Source organism: Heterocephalus glaber, unplaced genomic scaffold, assembly GCF_053883595.1.
Source record: "Heterocephalus glaber isolate CG9 unplaced genomic scaffold, H.glaber_assembly_v1.0 deba00001442, whole genome shotgun sequence".
Taxonomy (NCBI): Eukaryota; Metazoa; Chordata; class Mammalia; order Rodentia; family Bathyergidae; genus Heterocephalus; species Heterocephalus glaber.
In genome coordinates, this window is record NW_028258296.1 from 46,954,461 (window position 1) to 46,976,892 (window position 22,432).

A 22,432-nucleotide genomic window follows, 5' to 3' on the forward strand; every position below is an offset into this window, starting at 1 on the left:
GGGAAAAAAATACAATAAAATTCAAATACAGTAGAACTCAACCAAAACAAAACTGAAAAGCACTTAAACATTTTTCCATATAACTTATAAAAGCATCTCAAGCAGTATTTCTTAGTAGTCAATGGTATCAATTTATTAAAAAACATTTTACATTACCTTTATTTTGCCTTTGCATTTTATAATTTTATGGGGGATTGGTTTTTCACTGGGGGGGGTCTTGCTTTATAGGGTCTTGCTATATAGTCCAGGCTGGCCTCAAACTCATGGGGATCCTCCTGCCTTAGCCTCCTGAGGGCTGGGGTTACAGGTGAGTACCACAATACCCATCTTTAACATATAGTTTTGATGGGAGTCAAATTCTAATATACATTATTTTCACTCAGCATGTTAAAGCTACATTCCATGGTCTTCTGGCTATTGTAGCTGTGGAAAAATGAACTGTAAATAGAATTCTCATTGCTTTGTAGGTAATCTATCTTTTCTCTCTGACTACTTTTAGGATTGTCTCTTTGTCTTTAGTGTTTCTGGTTTTTCTCCAAAATATAGAGGTCAAGAATTTCTAGGTGCCTTAGCAGGGTGGTCTGACCAAGGGTCCCTTGTGAAAGGAATGCCAGGATGTTAACAGGAGGTGCAGTCAGCAAAGGCTTGATGGGCCTACAATCCCCTGCCAAGTGGCACAGACTTGTGGCTGTTGCCGGAGGATGTAGATGCTTCCTGCATTGGCCTCTCCATAGGCTGCTTGAGTATCCTCACAACATGGAAGCTGGCTTCTCCCAGAGAAAATAATCTAAGAGTACAGAAGAAAACACAGTGCCTTCTGTGGGCTAATCTGTGAAGTCATACCCTGTCACTCACTTTATTCTGTTTGCTAGAAATAAATTATTAAGACTAACCACCCTCAAGTGGAGGGGGGATTAGGCTTCCTGCTTGAAGGGAGGAAAATGAAAGCATTTGTGAACATACTTTAAGATTATCATAAAGGCCTAAGACATCAGCAAGGAATCTCAAACTTCCTCAGTCTTTCCAGAGGGACAAGGTAACACAGCCACATGCTACAGGTGAGTTAATATGACAGTGGGCAAAATGTTGACCATAAAAAGACAAGGAAGAAGAAAAAGGTGGCAATAAACTTGAACCATCCCTGACCTTGCCTGAGAGAGAGAGATAGAGACAAAGACAGGGACAGAGACAAAGAGATGATTTCGAGGTGTGGAGATTTCCTGTGGCCCACCTGGAAGGAATTTCATGTGGCTGCACAATTAAATAGGATTTCTTGTGAGGCTGTGGTTCAATTCCCTGTTTTATTGTCCTTTTTTCCATTATTCTACTTGCCCTAGGACTGCACCATTCAGTAATACTTGCACAACATCTTTGTCTCAAGTTCCATGTTCAGAAACTTGGGTTAAAAAATTTAGCCTTGGTACCACTGCTCCCAGGGCTGAGGAAGAGGCTTCTGGGCCACTGTACCACTGCTCCCAGCACAGAGGAGGTGAGCCATGTGGTCGCAAGCAGCATTACCCCCACCTCCTTGGAATGAGAAGACATGTAAACAAGCCTCAAAACCAGACTTCCAGATCACCTACAGCAACGCCAAAGGGAAATGAGATGGAACAATCTGATACTCAACAACCTGGATTCCCTGAACTGGCAACAAAAGAAGACCTGCACAAAAATGAAATCAGAAATAATCTCTCAGATAACAGCAGAGATTGTGCCCATAGTGCAAGACATGATTAATAAATCTAGAGAGGACACAGATAAAAAAAATAGAGGATCTGAGGAACATGATGGAATCCCAACATAGGAAACAAATGGAATCCATACAACAGATGAAAACAGATTTCCAGGAGATTAAAAACTCCATTGAAAGTTTACACAGCATAATGAGCCAATGTCAGGACAGAATTTCAGATATAGAAGATAAGATTACAATTAGTAACAAGGAGAGGAAAAATTTCTTTAAAATTTAGGGGACTATGAGAAATCAATCCAGCAGCTGCTAGATGATACAAAGAAGAATAACATAAGACTGACTGGAGTCAATGAAGAAACAGGACAGAGTGCAGATGACATAAAAAAAAAAAAAACTATTCACAGAAGAGATGGCAGAAAACTTCCCAAGGAGGGGAAAAGAACTTGACATACAGATAAGTGAGGCATATAGGACTCCAACTAGCCTTGATCAAAAAAAAACCCTACACATAGGCATATAATTGTTAAGGATCCAGAAACCCAACAGAAAAACAAAATTCTACAAGCAGTTAGAGAAAAGAAACAAATCACATACAAAGGAAACCCCATCAGAATCACAGCAGACTTCTCAGCACAAACCCTCAAGGCAAGAAGAGCTTGGAGTGATATATTCCAAACCTAAAGGAAAACAACCTCCAACACAGATTGATGTACCCTGAAAAACTATCTTTCAAAATTGATAGAGAAATAAGATACTTTCATGACAAAGAGCACCTTAGGAACTTCATGAATACCAAACCAGCACTCCAAAAAATTTTTGACAATATCCAGGAAAAGACATTGAGGATCACAGCCCCAGGAAGCCCAGAAGAATGAATCCATTGGGGATGACAAGAAATTAAATGCAAAGGAGAAGAATCCAACTAAAAGAAAAAGTCATGATAATGATAAGTCAGTATGTATCAATTATAACCATCAATGTTAATGGTCTCAATTCACCAATCAAAAGAAATAGACTGGCAGAATGGGTCAAGAAGCAAGATTCAACAATATGTTGCATACAAGAAACACATTTAATTCAAAAAGAAACTCATAGACTGAGTGTTAAAGGGTGGAAAACAATACTCCATGAGACAGGAACCCAAAAAAAAAAAGCAGGAGTAGCTATCCTCTTTGCAGTTCAAGTGAATTTCAAACAAACACTGATTAAGAGAGACAAAGAAGGACACTACATCCTTGTAAAGGGAACAATCCAAGAGGAAGAGATAACAATCATAAATATCTATGCACCAAACACTAGTGCACCCAACTACATAAAACAAATTCTAACGGACATGAAAAATCATATAAGCACTAATACAATTGTAGTGGGGGACCTCAATACTCCACTGTCACAAATAGATAGATCAACTAGACAAAAAATAAGCAACAAAATACTAGAACTCAATAAAACTCTTGAACAAATGAATTTAACAGATGTTTACAGAGTCTTCCACCCCACAAAATCAGAATACACATCCTTTTCACCTGCACACAGGTCATTCTCCAAAATAGACCAAATACTCACTCATAGAACATATTTAAGTAAATGCAAAGAAATTGAAGTTATCCCCTGTATATTGTCAGACCATAGTGCAATGAAATTGCAGATCAATAGCAAAAGAAACTGCAAGAAACTCATAAACACATGGAAATTGAACAACACACTTCTGAATAACCAACTGGTCAATGAGGAAGTTAAAAAAGAAATCAGACAGTTCCTTTAATTAAATGACAATGACAATACAACATATCAGGATCTATGGGACACAATGAAAGCAATCTTATGAGGGAAATTCATAACAGTGAATACTCATATGAGGAAAACAGAGCAAGCCCAATTTAACAACCTGAGGCTGAACCTCAAGCTTCTAGAAAAAGAAGAGCAGGACAAACCCAAAGCCCATAGAAGGGAGGAAATTATAAAGATCAGGGCAGAAATCAAGGCAATGAAGACTAACAGAACAATACCAAAAAATCAATGAAGCCAAGAGTTGGTTCTTCGAAAGAATCAACAAAATTGACAAACCCTTAGCCAACATTATCAGGAAAAGGAAAGAAAAGGCCCATATTCATGCAATTAGGAATGAAAAGGATGAAATTACAATGGACCCAGCAGAAATCCAGAGGATCATCAATACCTACTTTGAGAACCCATACTCCAATAAGATAGCAAACACAGAAGAAATGTACAGATTCCTAGATACATGTAAATTATCAAAGGTAAATGAAGAAGACCTAAAAATTCTAAACAATGCAATATCAATAAATGAAATTGAAAACATGATTTAAAACTTACCAATTAAGAAAAGCCCAGGTCCTGATGGCTTCAGTGCTGAATTCTACAAGATATTTAGAGAGGAACTACTGCCACTACTGTTTAAACTCTTCAATGAAATTGAAAGGGAAGCAATACTCCCAAATTCATTCCTGGAAGCAAGTATCACCTTGATCCCCAAAGCAGCAAAATACCCAACCAAAAAAGAGAACTTTAGGCCAATCTCACTAATGAACATAGATGCAAAAATCCTTAATAAGATACTGGCAAATAGAATGCAGAAGATCATCAAGAAGATCATACACCCTGATCAAGTGGGATTCAACACAGGGATGCAAGGATGGTTTGACAAATGCAAATCAATCAATGTAATACACTATATCAATAGAGCCAAAGACAAAAACCATATGATCATCTCAATAGATGCAGAAAAAGCATTTGACAAAATCCAACATGCATTTATGATAAAAACCCTACAAAAAATTGAAATAGGTGATCTCTACCTCAATCTGATAAAAGCCATCTACAAAAAACCAACAGCCAATATCATACTAAATGGCCAAACACTGAAAGTCCAGGGATTTAGCTCAGTGATTCTGCCATCTGCCTCAAAAGTGCAAGATCCCGAGTTCAATCTCTGGTACCAAAAAAAAAAAAAAAAACTGAAACCCTTCACACTAAAATCAGGAACAAGATAAGGATGTGCACTATCACCACTCCTGTTCAATATAGTTTTGGAAACATTAGCCACAGCAATGAGACAAGAGGAAGAAATAAAAGGAATAAAGATAGGAAATGAAGAAGTCAAATTGTCATTATTTGCAGATGACATGATACTCTGTATAGAAGACCCCAGGAACTCCACCAAAATTCTTCTAGGCTTAATAACCAAATTCAGTAAAGTAGCTGGATACAAGGTCAACACACAAAAATCAATAACTTTCCTCTACACTAACAACAGACACTGAGAGAGAAATAGGGCAAATAATTCCTTTCACAATAGCATCCAGAAAACTGAAATACCTAGGAATCAACCTAACAAAAGAAATCAAAGACCTTTTCTTCCTCCCCCATTACCTTTATTGATACATTTTAGGTATACAATACAGTTACATTCATCATAGGGATCTTGTACCACTACATGAGTCTCTTGGTTCTTATTATTTTTCCCCTTCCCTTGCCCTCCCTTCACCCCCTCCACCCTTCCCTATTTGCAAAGACCTTGTTTCCATTTTTTTTCCTCTTCTCATATTTTTTCCTTTCCCTTTTTTCCCTTCCCCTACCCCTCCCAATTCCCCTGTTCTTTTAGACCTTTTCTTCCTGTTATACAGTATCAGTTATACATTTTTTAAATTACAATATTAAGATCTAGGAGACGTTACCACAGATTTTACAGAATTTAAAAGGATATAGAAAGCATATTTCAAAAATCTGTTTTGAAATAAATTTGACAAATTCTAAGAAGTAACTTAGAAGACAAATTAATGAAACTAACTCTGGAGGAAATATAAAATTTGAATAGCACCTATTAAAGAAAGTATATTCCTAGCTTGAAAACCTACCTATATGAAAACAGCAGGCTCATAAACATTTTAATTGATAAATTATATCAAACAATTAAAGCAGAAAAAAGAAGGAACACTTCTCCCCTCATTTTAGGAAATCAACATTGTGCTAATCCTAAAACTGGATAAAGATAATAGAAGAAAAAAGTATGAACATAGATAGAAATTTGTTTAACAAACAAACTCTTAGAAGTCAGATCTGGCAGTATGTAGAAAGTGGTTTTGTTATAGGGATGGCAGTGTTGGTTCAGCATTGGAAGATCCACCCCTAAAAGTCATCATTTTAGCAGAGGAAAGGAGAAACCCATATGATCCTGTCACTAGTTGGAGAAAGAGTATTGGACTAAATTCTACACCTGTTCATGGTAAAACTATCAGGAGCCTAGAAGTAGAACAGAACCTTCTCAACAGATCAAAGACATGTACTCCATACTTCCAACAAAAACTCCTTCTATGAATGGAGATGATACAATGCTTTCTCCCTAAGGTGGGGAACAAGGGCGTATATGCCTACTCTTCATCTATCTATTAGACTTTGAAACATAGGTCTAAACCAAAATAGTCTAGCAATAAAATGACACAACTAGAATAAGATTGGCACGGCAGAAGCAAAATCTTTATATGTAGATGAAATGATCATCTACAGAGAAAATATTAAGAAATCTCTAGGAGCCCCTAGAACTTGTACTTGAATTTAGCGGGATTAGAAAACACAAGGTATATATAAAAATTCAGGTCTGTGTATACTTGCTAAAATGAAGAACTGGATATTGAAATTTAAAAGTTATGTAGGAGTACAAAGGACCCAGAAAAGCCAAAAACAAAAACAAAAACAGTGTTGGAAGACGTTTAGCACCCAATTTTAAGACTACTTCTAAAGCTACAGTAATCAAGGCAGTGTTGGTGTAAGGAAAGACATATAGATCATTTGAATAAAACAGAATCTAGAAATAGAACCACACATATATGGTCCACTGAGTTTTGAAAGATTATTTAACATTAGCATTTTATAGAATATAAACTCGATTCAAGAGCCAAGGAAGAGATAGTGTCTTCAGCAAATGGCACTAGAACACCTGGTATCCTTATATAAAAAATTAACCTCAACCCTTTTTTTCCATACATGAAAATAACTTGAAGGGATCTATGAACCTAAATAAGAAAGCCTAAAAGTGTAAAACTTTAAGAAGAAATTATAAGGGAAAATATTTATGAATTCAGGGTAGACAAGAACTACCTAGAATACAAAAAAACATGATGTATAAAAGAAAAAAAATGATAAATGAGATTCCGTCAAAATTTAGAACTTTCAATGACATCATTAAAATGAAAAGTAGTCCTTAAACAGACCATATTTACAATGCATACAACCTATGACCAGAATATATAAAGAAATCTTACAGCTCATTAATAGACAACTCAATTAAAAAGTAGAAACAAGAAGATGATGAATAGCCAGTACAGCACAAGGAATGGTGTGCAATTCTAGAATCAGAAAAATATTAATCAGTACAATAATTAGGTTGAATTATACACTCATTAGGGAGATGAAGTTAAAAGTTTTAAAAGCCTTGTCATGACTTTTTCTTTTTGTTGGATTCTCCCCCTTTGCGTTTAATTTGTCACGACCAATGGATTCATTCTGCTGGGTTTCCTGGGGTTGTGATCCTCATTGTCTTTTCCTATGGTATTGTCTAAAATTTTTTGGAGTGCCGGTTTGGTATTCATGAAGTTCCTGAGGTGCTCTTTATCATGAAAGTATCTTATTTCTCCATCAATTTTGAAAGATAGTTTTGCAGGGTACATCAATCTGGGTTGGAGGCTGTTTTCCTTTAGGGCTTGAAATACATCACTCCAAGCTCTTCTTGCCTTGAGGGTTTGCATTGAGAAGTCTGCTGTGATTCTGATGGGCTTTCCTTTGTATGTGATTTGTTTCTTTTCTCTCACTGCTTGTAGAATTTTATTCTTCTGTTGGATTTCGGGAATCCTAACTATTGTATGCCTATGTGTAGATTTTTTTTGATTAAGGTTAGCTGGAGTCCTATATGCCTCATTTATCTGTATGTCAAGTTCTTTCCCCCTCCTTGGGAAGTTTTCTGCCATCACTTCTGTGAAGAGTTTTTTTATGTCATCTGCACTCTCTCCTGTTTCTTCATTGACTCCAATCAGTCTTATGTTATTCCTCTTTGCATCGTCTAGCAGCTGCTGGATTGATTTCTCATGGTCCCTTACAATTTTAAAGCAATTTTTCTTTTCCTCCTCACTAATTACAATCTTATCTTCTATATGTGAAATTCTATCCTCACATTGGTTCATTCTGCTGCATAGACTTTCAATGGAGTTTTTAATCTCCTGGAAATCTGTTTGCATCTGTTTTATGGATTCCATTTGTTTTCTATGTTGGGATTTCATCATGTTCCTCAGATCCTCTATTTTTTTATCTGTGTCCTCTCTAGATTTATTAATCATGTCTTGCACCATGAGCACAATCTTTGCTGTTATCTGAGAAATTATTTCTGATTTCATTTTTCCCAGTTCCTCTTTTGTTGCCAGTTCAGAGAGTCCAGGTGGTTGAGTATCAGAGTTTTCCATCTCATTTCCCTTTGGGGTTGCTGTAGGTGACCTGGAAGTCTGTTTTTGAGGCTTGTTTATGTGTCTTCTCATTTCCACGGGGTGGGGGGGTGCTTCTGGCACCCACGTGGCTCAACTACTGTGCCCTAGGAGCTTGGGATAGCAGCAGAGGAGCTTCCTTCTGGTTGCTGGGACCAGCTGAGCTTCACTGCCCTAGAAGCCTGGGATGGAGGCGGGGAGCTTCCTTCCAGGTGCTGGGACTGGCTGAGATGCTCAAAGACCTTTTCTGTGAAAACTATAGCACTCTGAAAAGAGAGATTGAAGATGATACCAGAAAATGGAAAGACATCCCCTGCTCCTGGGTAGGAAGGATCAACATAGTGAAAATGGCTATACTTCCAAAATTGCTATATAGATTCAATGCAATCCCAATTGAAATTCCAGCAGCACACTTCACTGACCTTGGAAAAACAATCCAAAAATTCCTTTGGAACCAGAAGAGACCTAGAATAGCAAAAGCAATTTTAGGCAACAGAGACATGGCAGGGGATATCACAACCCCCAATTTGAAACTATACTACAAAGCTACTGTGATTAAAAACAGCATGGTACTGGCAAAGAAACAGACCTGAGGACCAGTGGAACAGTTTAGAAGGTGCAGAAACAACTCCAGACACACTCAGCTACCTCATCTTTGACAAAGGAGCCAAACACCCTCACTGGAGGAAAGATAGCCTCTTTAATAAATGGTGCTGGAAAAATTGGGCTTCAACTTGCCACAGATTAAAATTAGACCTATATCTCTCACCATGCAGTAAACTAAAATCAAAATGAATTAAAGATCTAAATATTAAAACAGAAATGCTGAACTGGCTGGAACAGAGGTTAGGTAGAACTCTTGAAGACATTGGTGTGAGAAAAGATTTTATGAACAAAACCTCAGTTCCTCCATGAACTAGTGCAAACAATCAACAAGTGGGATCTCTTCTTATTAAAAAGCTTCTGTTATCATGTAAAGGTACAAGTTCCCAATGAGAAATGTAAATGTATTGTATACCTAAATGTACCAATAAAAGAATTTAAGAAGAAAAAAAAAAGCTTCTGCACAGCAAGAGAAACCACCAGCAGTGTGAAAAGACAGCCCACACAACCACCAGCAGTGTGAAAAGACAGCCCACACTGTGGGAAAAAATTTTCACCAGCTGTGCCATGGAGAAAGGTCTACTATCTAGAATCTATAAAGAACTTAAAAAAATTAGACCTCCCAAATTTAAAGACCCAATCAAAAAATGGGCATCTGAAATGAACAGACATTTCTCAGACAAAGAAGTAGAAATAGCAAATAAACATATGAAAAAATATTCAACATCACTGGTTATTTGAGAGATACAAATGAAAACAATGCTGAGATTCCACCTCACCCCAGAAAGAATGGCTGCTATCATGAAATCAACCAATAACAAATGCTGGTGGGACTGTGGGTAAAGAGGAACACTGCTCCACTGCTGGTGGGAGTGTAGACTGGTGCAACCACTGTGGAAATCAGTTTGGAGATACCCCAAAGAACTAGGACTGGAAGTCCCATTTGACCCAGGCATTCCCCTTCTGGGTATGTTCCCCAAAGAATTAAAAGAATCATATCACAGTAATATATGTGTACCCATGTTCATAACAGCACAGTTTGTGATAGCTAAAACTTGGAAACAACTCAAATGTCCATCACCTGGAAACTCGATAAAGAAAATGTGGAGATTTTTTTCTAAAATGGAGTACTACTCAGCCATAAAAAATGAGAAATTGGAAATATTTATAGCTAAATGGATGCACATAGAGGCCATACTCTTAAGTGAAATAAATAAGACACACATGTGTAAATACGCATATTACATGTATAAATACATATATCACATGTGTAATAGTTTCTCTAGTGTGAGAAACTGAAAGAGTAAATAAGGACTAAAAGGTATAATAGATAATGTGAAATAGGAAGAAAAGGGGCAAAGGGGAAGTGGGAGGGGTAGGTGAAAGGAAAGAAGGGAATGGAATTAATGTGAGAAAATGAAAAAAAAGGAAATAAAATCTTTGTAAATAGGGAGGGATGGAGGGGTTGAAGGGAGGGCAGGGGGAGGGGAAAAAATAAGAACCAAGAGAGATTGTGTAAAGGTGCAAATTTCCAATGATGAATGTCATTATATTGTATACCTGAAATGTACCAATAAAATTAAATTTTTTTAATTAGCCTTACAAATTACTGCTATTAGCATAAACATCCCTTTGGATGATTCATTGTCTTCAGAGTAAATGCTCAGACTTTCAAATGTCCTCCGAGGACACTCTACCACCACTCTAACTCTTCCTTAGTGGTAAAAGTATTTAGCAGAGCTAGAATGATCTTGCAATCATGAGAGAAGTAACCTTTGGTGCAAACTGACCTCTGCCTGCAGTATTCATCTAGTCTGGTTCCCAAATGTTATGGCTTGTGTCTAGATGTCCTCCCAAACTCTCATGCAGTCATAGGTGGGGCTTTTTCAGGGGTGGCTGAATCTAGAATATGTGATGGTGGGATTGATTCTTTGTGCAATGCTAGGATGGAGGGCACTAGGACTAAGGGTGTGATAGCAACCTGTTCTAAGTAGCCTGGATAAGCTATAAGGCATATAAAGGGCTGTGGTTTTCCCTTCCTTGTCTTGCTACCTTCTGCCCACCATGAACTATTTCTCCTATGTGATACTCTTCTGCCATGCCACCTTGCCTTGGAGTCACCCGATTATGGACTGAAACCTCTATAAACTGTGAGCTAAATAAATCTTTTCCCTTTTAATTTTGGGTGTCGGGTATTTTGTCTCAGCAATGAGTGAGAAGTAGCTAAGACACTAAACTTTTCTCTAACTGATCCTGACTTATCGGGATGACCCATTAACACTCACAAATAAAGCCCATGATTCCAGTCCTTGTTCTCCACTTGCAAAGTCCTCTGCTCTGTGAATTTTATCTTCCAATTCCTGGCCTCTGAGGGACCACAAGCTCTCTCAGTCGCTCAACCAGGGCACACAAGAATTCTGTCCTAGCCAGGTGTGGTGTGGCACATGCCTGTAATTCCAGCACTCTGGGAAGCTGAGACAGGAGGATCACAAGTTCAAACCCAACCTGAGCAACTTAGACTCTGTCTTAAAAAATAAAAAAGGGGCTGAGGGCAGTGTGAAGGCCCAGGGTTCAACTCCCAGGTGACAATAAAAAATAATTTTTTAAAGACTTCTAAATTCTACTGTACAACATCCCCAGGCAGTGGACAACAAAATGGCCTTAGTGTCATCTAGCTACCCACTTCCTTCACTTTAACTCCTGTGGTCAGGTTGAAGAAAATATAAAGCTAGGGACATTAGCTCTTGGGCTCCTTCGCCCTGTCTGCACTTCTATGGAGTCCTGTGATTTAGCACACAGGGGTGAAGAAAGGATCCTGAACTCTGACTCCACTGTCCTTCCTCCTCTTCTCCCTTCAGGTGAGAAGGAATGAGCTTCCCAAGGAACTTCCATCACACTCAGTCTGAATTATATCTACCCTATTTGTATAGAAAAATACTACGATCATATTAGGAGATTAATGAATTTAGAAATTTCTTTTCTTTCTACACAAAGCCTTACTTTCAAGACTGTTTGGTCCTAATGGACTCAAAAATAAGAAGTTGGCTTTGAGATTTGAAAATAAACAATGACCTCTTTGTTCAAGGTGGTTCCTGCCCTTCCTGAACTACTAAAATCCATTGCTCTCGTGGGTGGAGAACCCTGCAAAAATAAAATGACAGGATATGGGCATACAACTGAAATACATTTCAAACACGTTCTCCATCCCCTTTAAAGAGCTAAGGTATTTTCTCAAAAAAGTATCATCTCCTCTCTCTTGCTGCCTTTGCTGCCTTGTGTATGCCATGTTGTTTCTCCTCTGTGATGCCTGTTTCCCTTCCCTGCTTTGGAGCCAGCCAATTAGGGACTGAAACCTCTACAGACTGCTGGCAACATGTGACCTGATACTCTCTTCCTGATAAACTCTACTGCTCCCCTTCAGCCAATCATGAAGGTAAACAAGTGGTGCTCCAAAGGGGACTGTTGGGTCCAACCACCTCCATTTCCATGAGATGGGAGGTTGCAGCATTTTGGCCCAGTATCCAGTTCTCCCAGAGTAGGACACAGTATTGTTAATGACCCCTCAGAAAACTACATATTGGTACCAAAAGAAACTCAATTAATACCAATAGCTATGAAACTTTGGGTATAATATTAAAATCAGCATCAATATACCATTAAATACAAACTGAATATTGTAAAATCTAAGGACCAATAAAGTAACAGACTTGGCCATAGAAAAGAAATGTATAATTACAGTATGAGCACTCAGATAAACCAAATATTTTACTACTATTGACCCACAGTAAATATCTACTAAATGGACCAACTTTACCTCTCTAACAATAGCACAGTATTACTCAACAGCAATAGTATAAAGTTAACTATTTATCTAGAGATTCATAAAGCTTAGTAGTTATTCTAGTAAAAGTGGAGGGAGTGGAAAAATTTTTTAAAGTAAGATTTGAAAACTTAATTGGTATTATAGAAGGAGAAAAGAAAGTATGATAGGAGGTCCTATTAAGGAGTAAAAGAAAGTTAATAGTGGTAGAGAACAGTCACTGAAAAGAACAAACAAGAAAAAGAAGAAGAAAGATAAACAGCAAGAACAGAAATGAAGAAAATGGAAGAGAAAAAAGTTGGAAGAGAAAAAAATAAAAGGCAAATAATAAATAAAAGGAAGAGACAGAAAGTGAGAGAAAAACTCCAAAACCTTAAAAAAGGAAAAATAAAAATAATACAAAACAGGAAAAATGAAAAAGAATTGAGTTGAGGAAAACATTACTGTGTTATTGAATGAGTGATTTCTTTCCACCAGCTGCAGTTTTGGATCCCGACAGACATGATTTTCTATGCCAAGCTTTAGGGCCTATGGGTTTCTGAGGTGCTCCCCTTGCAACTGGGGGCCTGGCTGTTTGTTCCTCTCCAGACTGTGGTTATGATTCATGCCAAGGTGTGTCCTGCTCCTTTCAGTAGGTGAGGAACATCTTCAGCTCTCTTTTCTCTGCTGATTGTAGACCACAAGGTGGGGGTTCAGTTAGGCTGTTGGAATTAATGTCCACAGCCCTGGGTTCTGGATTTCTCTTCTCATCCCAGGTGTTGTCTTCAGCCAAACTCTGGTCCATTGATTAGTCTTTGCCTCTGCTGCCTCATTCATGATCTTTCTGGGGCATACTACTCCATCACAGAATGACTCTCTCATTGGGGAAGACCCTGCTCCTCTTGCACAAGTCAGCTTTCCTACATTGAGGGGTATAGCACCGGTTTGGGTCAATTCTCTTTCATCAACATGGTTATACTGATTGTATAAACTCATCAAAAACCAAAAAAACTACATGCTGAATGGTTACAGCTTCCTTGCATCTAGAAAATGCAAACTACCCACTTGGGACACAAGGTACATGGGCGGATTAGGATAGAAGGCGGGAAGCAATTACAAGCAGCCACAAGAAAAGATTCAAATGCTATATGTATGTGTTCATCATCACCCTTTGAGTGATGGTTTCTAGTGTTTATGAAGACTCTTCCGTGCAGTCACCACATGCTGTCCTGCCTCACTCTACTGTGTTTTCCCCAAAATAAGACCTAACCAGAAAAAATGACAACCTCAATCAGCCTATCCTTGCTTTACCTGACATTACAGAGTAGCCATAGAGCAAGACAACAGTGAGGTATAATTTTCTGCATAACATTGGCCATCACCATGGTAACAATCAGCTAGGGCTAGTTCCAGTTAGATATTTCCAGTTAGGTCTTATTTTCTGGGAAGCACAGTATGTTACTAAACTGAATACTACACTTTGGTATTTAGATCATTAGCTAAGAATGAATAATTACTCATTTGTGTGCACCTCAAAGATACAGCCTGCTATGAATCCACCCAAGCTACACTTTGAAACAAACATTTGTATCTCTTAAGGAAAATTATTGTGGAAATTTCTAGAAAGTCACAGGTGGAAATGCTAAGAAAGACAAGCATTCTAAAATTTCATGGTTCTCTAAGTGTAAATTTCCACCATTGCATTTTCACCAAAAATGCCTCCTTTATATGGAAAAGACCCTCAGCACTGTGCCCACCACATCCAAAGTGTCAATGCACACATTTTACTCTAAAAGCGAAGAGATCACCAATGCCTAATATCATCAAAAGTTTTCCTAGTAGCGATGTTTCTAAATAGCACATTGACTCAGGAAGAATGGTGTGTGACTATAATCTCAGGACTCTGGGCAGCTGAAGTAAGAAGATCACAAGGTAGAGTCCAACCTGACCAATTTGGTGACTTAGAAAGACTCTTGCTGTTTATCTGAAAAAAAAAAGTCTGAGGATATACCTATAGTTCACTGTGGAGATGGAAGATACAAGCCCCAGTAATTCAAACATGAAAACTAATAGATAGATGATAAATAGATAAAAATATTCATAGATACTTAGATTAAAATAAGTAGCCAGGGATTTATTTAGTATGAAGAAAAAAATGGGCCATACAGTTTTCTATCACATAGAGACTCCAGTTGTGGAACCCCAAGACATGACCTCACTTCCTTGGCAACATCTCCAAACAGAACTTGGAACCGTTGCCAGCAGGCATCACAATCTAGTACCAATCATCTCCTGAGCTCATTTGGCTGGAGATGGCCAACAGCGAACATGCTGAGCTGCTTCTCCACTTCTCGAGGTTGCAACCTCAGGACCCCAGGCAGAGAAGGTGTCTACGAAAGATTGAGAAGATGGCTGACTCCATCCAGATGCCACAGGCCATGCTGCAGCAGCCACACAACTGTCACAGACACCCCAGAGAAGGTCTCCCTGGGAGTGACCATCAGTGACCTACCAAAATCAAGGTACCCCAGTAAAGTCTCCCTAAGCCCAAATACCAATGGCACAGAAACTGGGAAGAGCCCAGGGCAAATATCACCAGGCCCAGAAACATTCAGTAGCTCTGGGCAGGTCTCCCCAGAGCCAGGCACAAAAAACCTAGAGAGTCAAAGTCCAGTGGGGGAGACTGAAGTCACAGCCACAAGCGCCCAAGAGACACTGAGAAGCCTGGCATATGTGCACCCAAGCCTGGCCACTGCTATTGGAAACAACTTCGCAGAGAGCCTTGCCGAATTCTGGCCAGTGTGGTCCCTGCAGGCAGTCAGGCTGCACTTGTTCTCCAAGCCCTTCCTGCCCATTTTCCTGGGCAGTCAATCCATCTACACTCCCTTCTTTCCAGGCACCTCCATGACCCACACCTCTACCCAATCGGCCCTGATTTGGGGAAGAAATATCATGACAACATCTTTTGAGAATTCCATCGCCTTTGAGGGCCTTTGTGGTAAAGATTGAGATGTGTGGTGTTTGGTCAATAAACAGCTGTTCACCACAGATTGGGTAGATGAGGAAGGAGATCCATATACTGTGTCACCTCAGTTGGAGTTAGAAGAAGCCATTAGGCTTTCTGAGCTAAAGAAGGATTCTGAGCTCTTAGTTCATGCATCACCTTGTATACCAGAACATCCCAAAGTGCCTTCTCCAGAAGATACATCCATCCACCACAGAACTGCAGGCTGCTGGAGAAAGCTGTATTGTGCAAATGGCCACACTTTTCAGGCCAAACACTTCAGCAGGCGAGCTCACTGTGCCATCTGCACAGACCATGTAGGGGGACTTGGCCACCAGGTATATAAATGCACCAACTGTAAACTCTTGGTTCACAAGAAGTGCCACAAACTTGACACAATTGAATGTGGGCAGCATTCTTTACCATCAGACATCATGATGCCAGTCAATCCATCATCCATGGCTTCAGACCCTACACACACAGCAATCCCACATAACCTTTCAATTCATGAGTGTTTAGAACAAGTTGATGAAGAGAATGAGGCAGGGAACACTGGGGAAAGTAGCAAAGTTTCATCTGGTTTAGGTCCTGAGGACTTTGATTTGCTCTATGTGATAGGCAGAGGAAGTTATGGGAAAGTACTGTTAGTCCAACTGAAAAAATCAGATCATATGTATGCCATGAAAGCAGCAAAAAAAGAGCTTGTCAACAGTGATCGGGTGCAGAGAGAGAAGCACGTTTTACAGCAGGTGTCTAATCATCCTTTTCTTGTAGGACTGCATTCTTGCTTCCAGACAGAAAGCAGACTGTTCCTTGTTCTAGACTATGTAAATGGCAGGGATCTGATGTTTCATGTGCAGCAACAAAGAATCCTGAAGAACATGCCAGGTTTTACTCTGCAGAAATCAGTTTAGCATTCAACTATCTTCATCAGAAAGGGATAATGTACAGAAATTTGAAATTGGACAATTTATTACTGGACTCAGAAGGGCACATTAAACTCACCGACTATTGCATGTGTAAGGAAGGCTTACAGCCAGGAGATACGACCAGCACTTTCTGTGGCACTCCTAATTACCTGGCTCCAGAAATTATAAGAGGGAAAGATTATGATTTTGGTGTGGACTAGTGGACTCTTGGAGTACTGATGTATGAGATGATGATTGGAGAGTCTCCATTCCATCTTGACAAGAGCTTTGATAACCCTTATGAAAACTCAATCGATTATCTCTTGCAAGTAATTTTGGAAAGAGAAATTTTCATACCTTGTTGTCTGTCTGTAAAAGCTGCAAGTGTCCTGGAGAGTTTTCTGAACAGGGACCCAAAGGAAAGATTGGGTTGTCATCCTCAAAGAGGATTTGCTGATGTTTGAAGCATCCATTCTTTCCAAATGTTAACTGGCACATGATGGAGCAAAAGCAGGTGGTGCCTCCTTTTAAACCAAATATTTCTGGGGGATTAGGTTTGGACAACTTTGATCCTCAATTTACTAATGAACCTGTCCAGCACACCCTGGTTGATACTGATATTACAAGGAAGATTGATGGATATGAATTTGCAGGTTCTGAGTGTATCAATCATCTATCCAAAGAAGAATGGGTCTGATCCTCATTTTTCAACTATGCATTCTGCCTATGTTGCCATTTAATGCTTGGAAAAACTTACCAGCCTGGATTCAATTAACCATTTCATAGTTGTCTAGAAGCTAATTTTAACTTCTTTTTTGTGGTTATATTTAGATGTAATATTTGATTCTTATAGTCTATAGTAAAGAATATAGAACTTTTCATTGATACATTTGCTTTTTATGAACTGATTTAAATAACAATGAGGCAATTGCTTGTTAACCACACTTGCATACACATTCCATTTGTTGAGTGAGACATAGTGCCTAATCTTTTTTTCTTTTTATTTATGATAGAAGAAAACAATTTGTCTTTTAAGTAGAATGTCATACCTATGCTAGTTTCTCTCCAAACCATATTACCTGTACTTTTGGGGCTCAGTTTTTGAAGTCTTCAAGGAAATCCAAAACATAACAATAATTTTGAATAAATCTGTAGAAAACACATATATTATAGTTCTATCTCTGATAACATATGAAATACATAGTGGAATTCACTTTAGGGACAGAGTTATTCAAACTGTTTTTATTAAAATTAGTGCTTAGCAATTTATTATTTAAAGAGTTGCCAGATATAGCATCCCTCTGTTTTGGTAACTTTTTTATGCAAAGGACTTGAATTCTAAATAAGTTACAAAACTTAGTAAAATTTAATTTTAGGTAAGCTATTTAGTTTTAAATTTAGAATGATTTAAATTTTGTAGGCATTTAACAAATTATCTTTTTTGGATCCCCCATTTCATGAAAAATATAACTTTTTCAAAGCTTGCAGTCATATATTGTCTTTTCTTCAAATAACTAAGTTTGAAAATAATTAAAACATCACAGGAAAATGTTTTTAGACATTCACGTGTTCATTTCTGAGGCATATATGTTTCTCTTAATGCCTGGAACTTATTTTAAAACAAAGAGCAGTAATCACAGCGTAAATTTACAGAGAATTCTAACATGTCAGAAATATGTTTATGATCTTGCTTTTAAGTGTTGCTCTTTGCTGTAGGGAGGGCATTTCAGAATGTAGAATAATCACACAGCATTTGTTTAACATGTTTATTACTGAGCCCACATTACAATTCTTTTGGGCCTTTGGGCCTCATTTTGAGAAACACTTTCTTCAAGTTATTCTTTTTTCCTCCAATTAAATAGTAGAAAGTGTGCCCATAGTATATTTTAAGATATTATAAGCAGAAATTTATAACCTTATGAACATTTTTTAACAAATTTTAAATGAATGACTTCACTAGATATCTCATTTGTTCTCCCCAACAAAATTTTATCAGTTTTCTGCCAATGATATCCAAATGATGAGCATTTTTTATGAGATTTTAACCATTATTCAGGGTGGCCTTTTGTTTTTAAATTTTTGAGTAATAAGACTAACTGCATATTTTACGCAGAATTGCATTACAAATATGTTTTTAACTGTGTTCTATTTTTTGTCTTTGTTACATCAGTTCTTTTCATGCCACATAGAAGTTCTCTCAAAATACACACCAAGGGAATAAGGAGGCATTCTGGTGTTCTGGGAAATAATTTATTTTGCATAACCCTGTGGTCAGATCATTTTATATACATGTAGCCTAGATTAAATTTCAATTACTCTGTTCAGTGCCAGTATATTTGCTTTATAAATTTGTTTTATTTTGATTTTTGTCATGTAGGACACTGCCTTGGTCATCATAATGTAATCTGTATTTGTGTACTTTCTTTTTCATGTTAAAAATCTTTAAATAAAACATTTAATACAAAAAAAGTATCATCTTTGTCTCTTTATAGAGACTACCCCCAGCTTCCCTATTAAGGATTGCTCCCTCTCTTCCTCCAGATCCTGGTCCCAAATGCTTGCCTGGTTTTGAATTTAGCAGTTTTTCCACAGTATAAACTCCAGTATCTATCCTTCTTAACCCAAAGTAAGAAAGGACTTTGCCAGCTCTGTTTTCTCAGGAAAGAGAGATCAAATACAGGATGTTTAGGCATGAAAAGAAAAGATTCATGATTTGCAAACTGTAATTCACTGTACAAATAAAAGTATTATCTCATGAAAGAAGCTAAGCATGGTCCTTTTCCTAGCACTGCTTCTCTAGATACTTGCCTTTTGAATAATAATATCTGTCCCAGGAGCTAGGAAGGAGAACTTAGTGACAGAAAGAAGGCCTCTTGGGCCGGAGATTTAGCTCAGTGGTGCCGCATCTGCCTTGCAAGTGCAAGGTCCTGAGTTTAATCCTTGGTATGAGAAAAAAAAAAAAAGGCCTCTTTAAATCATTGGTGAAAAAAAGGTGAAGCAAGAGGAAGCCCCTGCAGAAAGATGTTTTCAGAAGCATTTATCTGCGCAGATGGCCACTGTCTTTAAACATCTGCTGGTAGAAATGTACTAGAAAATACATTAGGCATGGCACTTAGGGACATCCGAGTCAAATTGTGAGATGGTGGCAAACTAGAATTCCAAACCTCCAGGCTGACCACTTCCGTGCTGTGGGCAGAGCGCTTCCCAGGCTGCTGGCCAACTTTTCTCTGCTGGGTAGAAGGGGAACTGATTTATGTCTCCAGCAGGTATGCAAGAGAAAATTCAAATTGATCAAAAATTAAATATTCATAGGACATTATTCATTAAGATTCATCTCACCGAGTGGATGAAATGAGGCAAGGGAAGAAATTAGCTTGCTTGAGAGTGTCAAAGTGATTATGTGATTAAATTGCAATTTATAATTTCTCCTTCAAAAAAAAAGCATTACTTCTTGATTTGTGTTTTCTTCTCCTTGCTGTGCCCCCTTGTTGTCTAGGCCTGAGCCAAGGACATTCAGGGCTAATCAGAGGTGGTGTAGCTCCAAATTCAATGCCTGGTATCTCCCTCCATCTTCCACCATCCACCACTGGCTCCAGAAGAAGCTGACCCACCCAGCCTCAAGACTGTGCTCTTATTACTGAGAATAGAGCCTCCAGAAGCAAGCAACTACCTCCCCAGGGAAGACCAGACAAATCCTCAAGCGCCACTTGAAGGCTGCTTTCCAGCTTTGAGCCACTGCCTTTCCTTCCGCTACAAGAAAAAAGAAATGTACAAAGTCTTACTTTCCCTGTGTCATCAGTTATCCCTATCAGGCATACCTGGATGGTCTGTGGGGAAGTCTCCTTCAAGCCACCATGCATACCCTTACAGAGAAGGGAGATGTCCTTCCCACACTTGCTGCCCCTTCCTGAACTTGATGTGGACCAGATGCAAACCTTCTACAGGCAAAGCCACATTTACCCACAGAGACACTGCTCACCCAAAGGTCAGCAGACCAGCTTCCCAGCTCCTGCCAACAAGGTTCCCAGAGAAGGAGAACACCAGAGTTCAAGAATCCAACAGGTTCAGGGGTGAGAGTAGGTGTCCCTGTGGGGAGCCCACCTCTTGACCAATCCAGTTGCCTTATCCACTCTACCACACACCCTGTTTGGGTGACTCCCCAATAAGACTAAGCCTGACTCCAGTGAAGACAAAGGGACACTCCCCATACAGAGGCCAGGCAGTGTTAATGTCCCCTGAGCTGTGCTTCTGAGCCCCAAAGATCCTGAAGGAGCAGAAGCCCACCCGGTGGGGAGAAGGAGGGGCTTTGAGAAACAGCAAGCTCCATCTGGAGGAGCTTCACTTTTATCTGCTTTATATGTGGCGTTTCTGTGTATGATTTCATCTCAAAAAAGGGTTTGCTGCTAAAAATAATTTTAAAACCACCAAATTAGATGACCTTTTTCAAGCCCCTTCCAGTACAGAAATGTAATATACTCCGAGCTAGACAAAGCTCTGTTTTTTCCTTTTAATTTTCACTCTTAGGAAGCACTGTCTGTCTGTCTGCTGAGGACCCAGCAGGTAGCTAAGCTGGTACATATGGGTACAGAGGCAGATGGAGAGCTGTATTTATCTTCCTTCACCTTCTTCCATCTTGGCCTCTCATGGTCTCTGTAACTCTCTGTGTCTCTTACTGCTACCCAATAAAGATTTAGAGGCTGGCTGCAGCAGCTGAGAAGGGTGATATTAATTCCAAACTTGTTTCCAAACACCACGGAGGCCTGCCCGGGTTAATTAGTTGCACAGGCTTTTCTTCAAGTGAGCGAGCCAGCAGGGTTTTTTACAGCTCTGTCACTGCATTTATTTGTTCATTTTCTGTTTTATTTGGAAATACATTTATCTGACAATAAATAACATCCACCATGACTAGGGCCGATAAAGGCAATGAACAGTCCCTCCAGGGACTTGGGGGTCATAATCACAAGGCTTCTCAGCCTGGTACCTATACTCTGAAGGGTGCTTAAATCCTTGGAAGCAATGGAGAGGATGTGGAGGAAGCCAGTGGCTAAAGGAAGAGACAGAAACCAGGCCCGCAGACATGGCTAAAGTTAGGGAAAGAGATGCCTGCTGGTGAGCATGCCCCATAGCAGGTGCATCTTGCATCATAAGAGAGCGGAGGTGGCCCGGTTCCAGCATACATAAACTGCATGACCCCAAGCAAGTGGCCAACCTTGATGCCTCAGTTTTCTCACCCATTAAATGAGAATGCTAATCACACTTTTCTGCTCAGAGCAGTTGTAGATATATGTAAGAGTAAATGTACTATACCAGCAATAGAAACTCTCATTTTTTCAGATGGAACCAAGTGCTCAGGTAGAGTGTGTGGGTAGGATTCTACACTTCTCTAAGAAAACTAATCTAAAACATTAGAGAAGATGTGTGATGAGAGAGTGTCAACCTTCTGTCCACAGGGTCTGTGCTGAAGATCAACCGAGTCACAGAGTTTGGCTCATTTACAAGATAAACACTGTTTCACCAGGCCTAGTTCAGCTCTTGCTCAAGCACCAACTGGGCAGATTCCATTAGTCTACACCCAAAAAAAATATTGTGGGAAATACTTCATTCTGATCTAAATATTTATTTAGATGATGGAGAGGTGAGGGAGCAGAGGGACCCCAGTATATAACCAAGTAGGCAGGACAGAAACTTGGTAGAGTGTTCAAGGTCTCTTTCTGGCTATAAACCTTAGACACATTATCCAACATTTGTATCTCAGCTTAGTTTTTCTCATCTGTAAAATGGGGATGATGGTACCTAGCTGGCTGGCTTGTGGTGTGAGGACCGAATGAGATGAAGTATAGCATGTGCACAGGATGGTAGATGGCACATAGGAAGACCTTGATAAACACTAGCTACCCTTATAACATGTTAGAAATGACTCAAGATATACATAAA

At 39.0% G+C, this 22,432-nt stretch overlaps 1 pseudogene; it reads left to right on the top strand.

Moving 5' to 3' along the window:
- Positions 1-14,784: 14,784 nt before the first annotated feature.
- LOC106010103 (protein kinase C iota type pseudogene) lies at positions 14,785-18,892 on the top strand (annotated as a pseudogene).
- Positions 18,893-22,432: the final 3,540 nt, after the last annotated feature.